Here is an 8,849-nt window from a genome sequence, read left to right on the forward strand (position 1 = left end):
CCGCATTCCTCTCCCTTTCCGCTGCCCCTTAAGCCCCTCTAATGCACCATGCTCTGCTAGTTTTATAAGGTATTTTAACATCATATGCCAGCGTTATTGTTGGAAATCTGAAATTCAACCCCCTCCAATCTTACTGAAAATGCTACGCCCCTGCCTACGGTGAGTAGGTCACGTTTTGCCCCGGGGACCGCCACCTCCCCAGGGTCTCATAAATAATAGAGGGAGGTGGGCAATGTGGACCACCTCCTGGGCCATGTATGGCCCCACTAACCACTACTTCAATGGGGCCACGTGTATAATAGAGGGAAGGGGCCATGCCCTACCCCTCCCACCTATGTATAGCCCGGAGACCATCACCTCCTGAGTTTATTTTAGAAGGTTTAGAAGGTGGGGTGCCACACCGCCCCTTCCCGGGCTGTTCTCGGCCCCGGGCACTACGACCTCCCCATGGCATGCCCTACAAGAACCAAGGAGGGGGCATACAGATTCCCTCCTGGAGCCAATAATGGCCCTGGGGACCACCCTCCCCCTCAGGGCTGGTTCCCCATGTCCTGGGGTGCCCACTCTGGGGATATAGTTCTTTGCTCTCATTTGGCAGGAGCTTTGACCGCTCCCGCCAATCGAGAGCAAACAGTATGTCTGCTCCCAGTGGGCGGGAGCAGGAAAGCAACTCCCGCCCGCTGGGAGTGGACTTTTAATCAGTTTTCCTGCACTCTGTCAAGTGGTGCAGGGAGCAGCATTTTGTTCCACTCGCTATGTGCAGGCGAAATGCCCGCTCATTCTGGAGCCGGGGAGCTAGTAAGGACTGCGAGGGCATTGGGACTTCTCCCGCGGTCTTCAAAAGTGCTCACTGGGTGTCCTCGGTGGGCACCAAGGCACCCAGCCTCCCAAAATTGGCTCAGGGAGGGGGGCTGCACAGCCTCCATCCCCTTTAAATAATCAGCCTGGCCCCAGGGGATGGGGTCCCCGGGGCCAAAATAGGCCCGGGGAATAGGGCTGCATGGCCCTCCTTCCCTCATTAATTGTTGGCCAGGCACCGGGGATGGGCTCCTTGTGGCCAAAATTGGCCTGGGAAGAGGGGCCACACCCCCCCCTCCCCTTCTACGAAGCACAAATTATCCTGACTTCCTGGGCTTGGTGAAGGTAAAGCAAGTGTGTTTTCTTAGCACTTCCACATTGAAGAAAGATCTCAAATCCTTGTTTTGGGTGAATGTATCATTAATCTGTCGGAGCATAATCTGTAGTGCCTGTGACAAATGGTTTCTGTCTTCTCCTTACCTGGTGAGAGTAGAGTCCATGGTTCTCCCTTTAAATTACTACAAGAATGAAAATCTGCAAATCACTTGGGAGCTTCTCCCATTTGGATCTGTCCACCTTAGTAGTATGAAATAGTCTTCCCGCCTTTTACCAGGAAGGTGGACAGCTTAACAAGAGGCCCCCCAGAGAGCTTTCTGCCATTTTTAGTGAGTCGCTCTTGATGCGGAGGAATTTGAGGACATCTCTACCAAACAAAGAAGCACTTACTTCAGATAGTTAAGAAGAAGGACCCTTGTTTGGTGGAGAATTACCTCTTTGTAGTCTCTGTCTTCTCTGTAGGAAGATTCATGTTATCACAGATTTCTGGATAAAGACGCACAAGGAACAATCACATTGCCATAATGCACACAAAGTCACTGGTGACATTTCCTCATGGTCCATCATGCAGCTGTAGTGTAGAAAACTTACAGGATATCTTCCCAACAAGGTAGCACCTAGTCATTAACCAGAAGAAAGTACTCCACATTAGTATATCTTTTGGGCAAAACTGTTGACTCTTGTTTGATAAAGGGGCAGGTGCAGTTCCATTGTGGCCCAGTCACTAGCTTAGCTACTGACATACCCATACAGACACTTAGGCACTCACTCACACATTCAGTCACTCACACACACACATAGACAGACCCACTCTGACACTGATATACCCACCCAAAGGCCCACTCAGACACCCACTCACAGACCTACTCACAGACTTTTCAGATACTCTAACATACACTCATAGATCCATTCAGACACTCATGCACCCACTCACAAACCCACTCAAGCACTTATGAACCCACTCACAGAACCATTTAAACACTCTCACAGCTACTCACAGACCCATTTAGACACTCATGCACCCACTCACAGACCCACTCAGATACTCATGCACCCATTTATAGAACCACTTGTACTCTCTCACACCCTCTCACAGACTTACTCAGACTCACACTCTGACTCACAGACCCACTCAGAGAATCACACACAGACCAGGGACTCATGCACTCACAAACTCATTCAGACATGCGTGCACTCACTCACAGACTGATTCACACACTCATGGAGGAACTCACAAATCTACTGAGATACTCTCACACCCACTCACAGACCGACTAAGACACTCACTCAGACACTCAAAGACCCACTCAGACACTCACGCTCCCACTCACACACCCATTGAAAACATGTATGCACCCACTCCCAGACCCACCTAGACACTCACACACAAACTCATACATCCATTGAGACACTCATGCACACACCCACTGAGACACTCATGCACTCACTCACAAAGGTTACAGTTAGGAAATAAAACTAAACAAAACTTCAACATTTCCAAAAGAAAACAAAGGTTACAGGGAAGTTATAGTTAGGAAACAACATTAAAAACCATAGAAAAAAACCTGAAAAACCTAAAGGTTACAGGGACGTTATAGTTAGAAAATAACTTTTTAAAAATCTTAGAAATTCACTGAAGAAACCAAAGGTTATTGGGACGCTATCGTTAGGCTCAGATTTCACTTGTACAAAATCAATTAAATCCAATAGTTATAGTTACCTGAGTTAAATATAACTTATGCCCCAGCAATGCCCTACCTATGACCTCACATATTATATCACTCATGACATAGTCAATGACATCACTGATGACATCTCAACTGACATCACTGATGACATCTCAAATGATATCACTGATGCCATCATCCACAGAACCACTCACACACCCATGCAACTACTCAGACACTCATACAACCACTCAGACACCCACTCACATACCCACACAACCACCACTCACACACTCTTAGACCTACTCCCACACCAAGTAACTCACCCATACAGCTTCTCAACAGACCCACACAACTACTTATACACCCATTCACAAGTCTGCTCACTCACCCAGACAGCAACTCACACAGACATGCAGTTTCCAATATGGCCACTCACACACCCACTTAATTAACCAAACACCCACTCAAGTAGCCACTCACTCCTACAGCTACTCACATAACCACCCACTCATTCATGTAGCCACTCACACACCCACTCACTCACCAATATGGCTACTCACAAAGTCAGTCACTCGCCTATACAGCTACTCAAACACTCACTTATTCACCCAAACAGCTACTTACACACCAACTTAATGGCCTTTATTCTGCCTCTTGCTGCTCGTTTCTAGCCTTTATTCTGACTCTTTCTGCTCGCTTCTCACCTTTATTTTCATCCTCCTGCTTGTTGCTGACCTTTAGTTTGCCTCTTTCTGTATGTTTCTCGGCTTTATTTTGCTTCTTGCTGCTGGTTTCTGACCTCTAGCGTGTCTCTTTCTTTTCGTTTCTCATCTTTATTTTGCCTCTTTCTGCTCATTGCTGACCTTTATTCTGCCTCTTTCTGCTCCCTTCTGACCATTATTCTGCCTCTTTCTGCTCGTTTCTCACTTTTATTCTGCCTCTTTCTGCTTGTTTCTCACCTTTATTTTGCTTCTTTCTGCTCCCGTCTGACCTTTATTCTGCTTCTTTCTGCCTGTTTCTCACCTTTATTTTGCCTCTATTTGCTTGTTGTTGACCTTTATTTTGTCTCGTTCTGCTAGTTTTTCACCTTAATTATGTCTCTTTCTGCTCGTTGCTGACCTTTATTTTTCTTCTTGCTGCTCATTTTTGAACTTTATTCTGCATCTTTCTGCTCATTTCTCGCTTTCATTTTGCCTCTTGCTACTCGTTGCTGACCTTTATTTCACTTCCTTCTACTTGTTTGTCACATTTATCTTGCCTCTTTCTGCTCACTTCTGATCTTTATTCTGCCTCTTGATGCTCGTTTCTGACCTTTATTTTCCTCTTTCTCCTAGTTTTTGACCTGCATTCTGCCTCTTTCTGCTCACTTCTCACCTTTATTTTTCCTCTTTCTGAATGTTACTGACCTTTAGGTTATCTCTTTCTTTCACATTTCTCACCTTTATTTTGCCTCTTGCTGCTGGTTCCTGACTGGTATTGTGTCTTTTTTTGCTTATTTCTCACCTTTATTTTGCCTCTTTCTGCTTGTTGCTGACCTTTATTCTGCCTCTTTCTGCTTCCTTCTTACCATTATTCTGCCTCTTTCTACTTGTTTCTCACCTTTTTTCCGCCTCTTTCTGATCATTTCTCACCTTTATTCTGCTTCTTTCTGCTTCCGTATGACCTTTCTTCTGCCTCTTTCTGCTTGTTTTTCACCTTTATTATGCCTCTATTTGCTAACCTTTATTTTGCCTCTTTCTGCTCATTGTTCACGTTCATTTTGCCACTTTCTGCTTGTTTCTCACCTTTATTTTGCCTCTTTTTGCTCATTTCTCACCTTTATTTTGCCTCTTTCTGCTTGTTTCTTACCATTATTCTGCATCTTTCAGCTCGTTTCTCACTTTAATTTTCCTCTTGCTGCTCGTTGCTGACCTTTATTTTACTTCTTTCTAATTGTATCCCACCTTTATCTTGCATCTTTCTGCTCATTGCTGACCTTTATTCTGCCTCTTTCTGCACTTTCTGATCTTATTTCTGCCTCTTTTTGCTCACTTCTGACCTTCATTTTTCCTCTTTTTGCTCTTTTCCCCGGGACTGCAGGGGGAGGCTCAAGGCCCCTGCGGGAGCCGGTATTCCTATTGCATACAGGTAGCTGCTGGAAATATAGCTCTCTGTGTGGAAAAGCAATAGTTTCATCTCTTTCCCTGCCCGCATGTCTGCTGGTAGGGAAAGAGATAAAACCTCTGCTTCCAGCGGGCGTGCACTTTGACAGTTCCTGCCTGTTGGATCTAGAGTATTTGCTTTGACTTGGCGTGAGTTGTCACAGCTCCCACCAAGCAAAGCAAACAGCTATGTCCCAGGATGGGCACCCAGGGCCCTAGCAGGGGCTGGCCCTGGAGGATGGTGGTCCCCAGGGCCCTTATTGGCTCCTGCAGAGGGGCTGGTCAGCCCCCTTTGTCTGTTTTCATGGGCTGGCCCCACTCTGACATGTTTTTTATTAGCTGGCCGCGGAGAGGTGGTCGCCCCCAGGGCACGTGGGTCCACATAGCCCCCTACTGTTTGCTGTAAAGCCCCAAAAAAGTGGTAGTCCACAGGGTTCAAAAGAGCCCCTGGAGGGTAGTCCTTGTGGTCCTCCTCCAATATGTAAATGAAGCCTTGGGGAGGCATGAACCCCAGGGCTTGAAGAAAGAATCTTAGGAGGGGTGCCCTGTGCACCTCCTCCTTTTTATAAAATCACCACATGCGCCAGAGACCTGTTCCACCCAGGGCCCGTTTCAAAGTAAGTGTGGGAACCCGCAATTGTTTTGTTTTTTTATTGAAAAATTCACTTCAATAAAAAAAAATCTTTTTTTTGCCCTGTTGGGGTCCCTCTGGAACCCCAGGAGCAAGCCAAGGGGGTTAAGGTATTTGTACCATGCCCACTTTACTTTTTTGTGTGTTTTCTTGGGGGGGACTCTGCTGCCAACACTTCTTGGTCAAAGTGTTGGCAGCCAATCAGAGCTATGCAGTTCCCTGCAAAAGCTTGTTATTATTCGCAAAGTCGTCACAATCACAAATATCCTTGTTTGGTTGTCCTTAAATTTCTCAATTACCACGGAATGGATTTATACCAAAGAACTAAAACCGTGATCTGTGTAACCGAATCTACCTTTCTGCCAAATGTTGGGTAATTCTGTTCAGCAGCTCGTGCTCTAGTCGTGTTCAAAGCTCCTATGGAAATTAACATGGGAAGTATATATTTTTTTACCTCTCCTTTTTCGCAAGCCCCACTTGACGGATCACCCTTTAGCTTTCCATGTGCAATGAGATTCAACAGGGCACTTTTTGGGGAAAATCTCGCGAAGATTTGTCACAGAGCGTCACAAATATAAGTCAAAAACACTTTTCCTATAAAACATGGTCCTAACTGTAAATGCCTACTGGTGACTGTTAGTAGGTAATTCACTGAAAAAATCTAGGGTTAAATGAAAGTTATAGTATGCCAGAATTTCAGTGACAATGTAATGTATTAAACTAAAAAAACACTGAAATTCACCAGTTATAGTTACCTTAAGTAACCATAACTTGTGCCCTAAGGTAACTATAATGTGCGCCCCCACCATGTACAGTTTTGTTATCTATAATTTAATTTCAAATTTTGCTGTGATTTTATCAATTATGTCATAGAAGACGTCATGAGTGATGTAATATGTGGGGTAATTAGCATTAGTGAGGGGGAGAGTTATTGTTATCTTAGGGCACTACTTATAGTTACTTAATCAGTTAATACTTATAGTCAATTTTATCAGTGGTTCCGTGCATGGCCTTTGTCCGTGCCCAGAGTGGGGTTGGCAGTCAGGCCCTGTCTCCAACCCATTAGGGCAGTTCCCCTCCACAAGTCACTTTGGGCATTGGAGATCCCATTGCCGTAAGCTATTTTTTTAAAGGGGAGGAAGGCGCGTGGCCTCCCTCCACAAGTAATTTTGGGCCCTGAGAAAGGGGAAGGGGCATAGGCTTCATCTCCTCAAGCAAATAGTGGCCCCAGAAACCCTATCCTCAGGGCCAAAGCATATATGTTAAGGGGACAGGGTCACACAGCCCCATTCCCTGGGCAAATGGGAGCCCTGGGGATCCCATCCCCTGGGCCCAAAACATATATGTCAAGAGGAGTGGGTGCGCAGACCTACTACCGGAGCCTTAATATGCCCTGCGAACACCTTCCCCCATGGCCGAAATCTTTAGAAACATGGAAGGGGGCCATGTGGCACCCCTTCCTTGGCCTTATTAAGCCTTGGGAAACCCATCCCCTGGTGCTGGAGGTAGCATAATGGATAAAGGGGCATGCAGTCCCCCTTCCTGAGCATACTGTGGCACAAGGAACCCCATCCCCCATGGCTTGTGTTTCTTTTAGGTGGGTGCCCCAGTAGCCACCCAGGACACCCACCAAACCACAAGTTGGGGGAAATAAAGGGTGAGCCACAGGGCCCGGCATGTGGAGCTGGGCTTCTTTTCTCCTGGTAGGCGGGGGTAATGTGTGTTTCCCTGCCCGCATTTGTTATGCTCCCGCCAAATGAGACTAGATATGCCTGCCCTGCCCGCTCTCTTGCAGGCAGGGACAGCATGTATGCTGCCACCTGGCAGGAGGTTTAAGAATGCTCCCACCAGGTGGGAGGAGACATATTAATGACATTCTTCCCCAGGGGATGGGGTTCCTGGGGCCTATAAGGGCCAGGTAGGGGAACCATACCCCCTCCATTTATCATACATAATGGCCCTGGGGGATGGCGTCTCTGGGGCCTAACAGAGGCTACACACCCCCCTCCCCAAAAGAATATTGTGTGCTGCCCTCTGAGCCCTGGCCTTGCCTGGTGGGCAGAATTTTAAGAGAAGCGCTGGAGACTGCATAATTGTGTTTCATTTTGCAACGTATCCTTCATATCTGGCCTCTGTTTTTGTCCCTCTGAGACACCACCCCCATGCTAAGGGGGCAAGGGAGTAGCCAGAAAATTAAAATATGCCCCACTTTCAACCAAAGTTCCTATGACAACCAAGCAAGTATAGCAAGTCATCGTGACCCTCCCCGGAAGAGCTCTCAGGTCTTCTAGCCAAGCAACTACCCATTCATCCTTTTATTCTTCTATGCAGCCACTGATATCCACCAGTTCACATTTACCTTCTCTCATCCATACTTTCTTTAATCCATATTTCAGTCTGTCACCATTGTGTCCCTCCGTCAATCCATCTGCCCATCTAAATACAAATATATCCATCTCCAAACCTATTCATTTAACCCATCCATCCTTCCACTCATCCATCTCTTCATCCATTCATTCACTTATTCATCCATCCATTCTTATGCTCATCCATCTAGCCACCCTTTCATTTCATCCATTCAGCCTTTCACTCATCTATCCATCCTTTCCCTCATCTGTCCATCCTTCCATTCAGCCTCCACCTGCCCTTTTATCCACACATTATCCACCCTTCCTTTCACTCATCCATCCATTTTTTCACTCATCTATCCTTTCACATATCTATCATCCTTTCAGTCATCCATCCATCCACCCTTCCACCCATCATTGTCCCACCCAAACATCCATCCATTCACCCTTTCACTTATCCATCCATATTTTCACTCACTCATCTATCCATTTTTTCACTCACTTATCCATTTACCCATCTATCCTTTAACTCATCCATCATTCCATTCATCCAACCTTACGTCCATCATCCATCTAGCCACACAGACTTTCACTCATAAATCCATCCACCCTTTCACACACATCCATTCTTACATACATCCTTTCATTCACACACTTACTCACCTAACCTTTCATGTTAATTATGAGCCTTTATATGTAGAGTTGCGGACAGACAAGGTCCATCAAGGACTCCAGCCCTGCTGTGGCTGCTAAAGTGGGGGGTTCATGATGCCCCTGCTAGCGGGTTAGGTTATCCCTAGCCTACCCCTTATGTCTTTATTTTGCCATTGTTTTAGAGCTCATGAATGAGTACTTAGATGGCTGTATCCACATCCTGGTTGTATTGTGAGTCCCCTATAGGGCTCACTATGGTTTTTCCTTATTT

This window comes from Lissotriton helveticus, chromosome 8, assembly GCF_964261635.1.
Source record: "Lissotriton helveticus chromosome 8, aLisHel1.1, whole genome shotgun sequence".
In the NCBI taxonomy this organism is placed as follows: domain Eukaryota; kingdom Metazoa; phylum Chordata; class Amphibia; order Caudata; family Salamandridae; genus Lissotriton; species Lissotriton helveticus.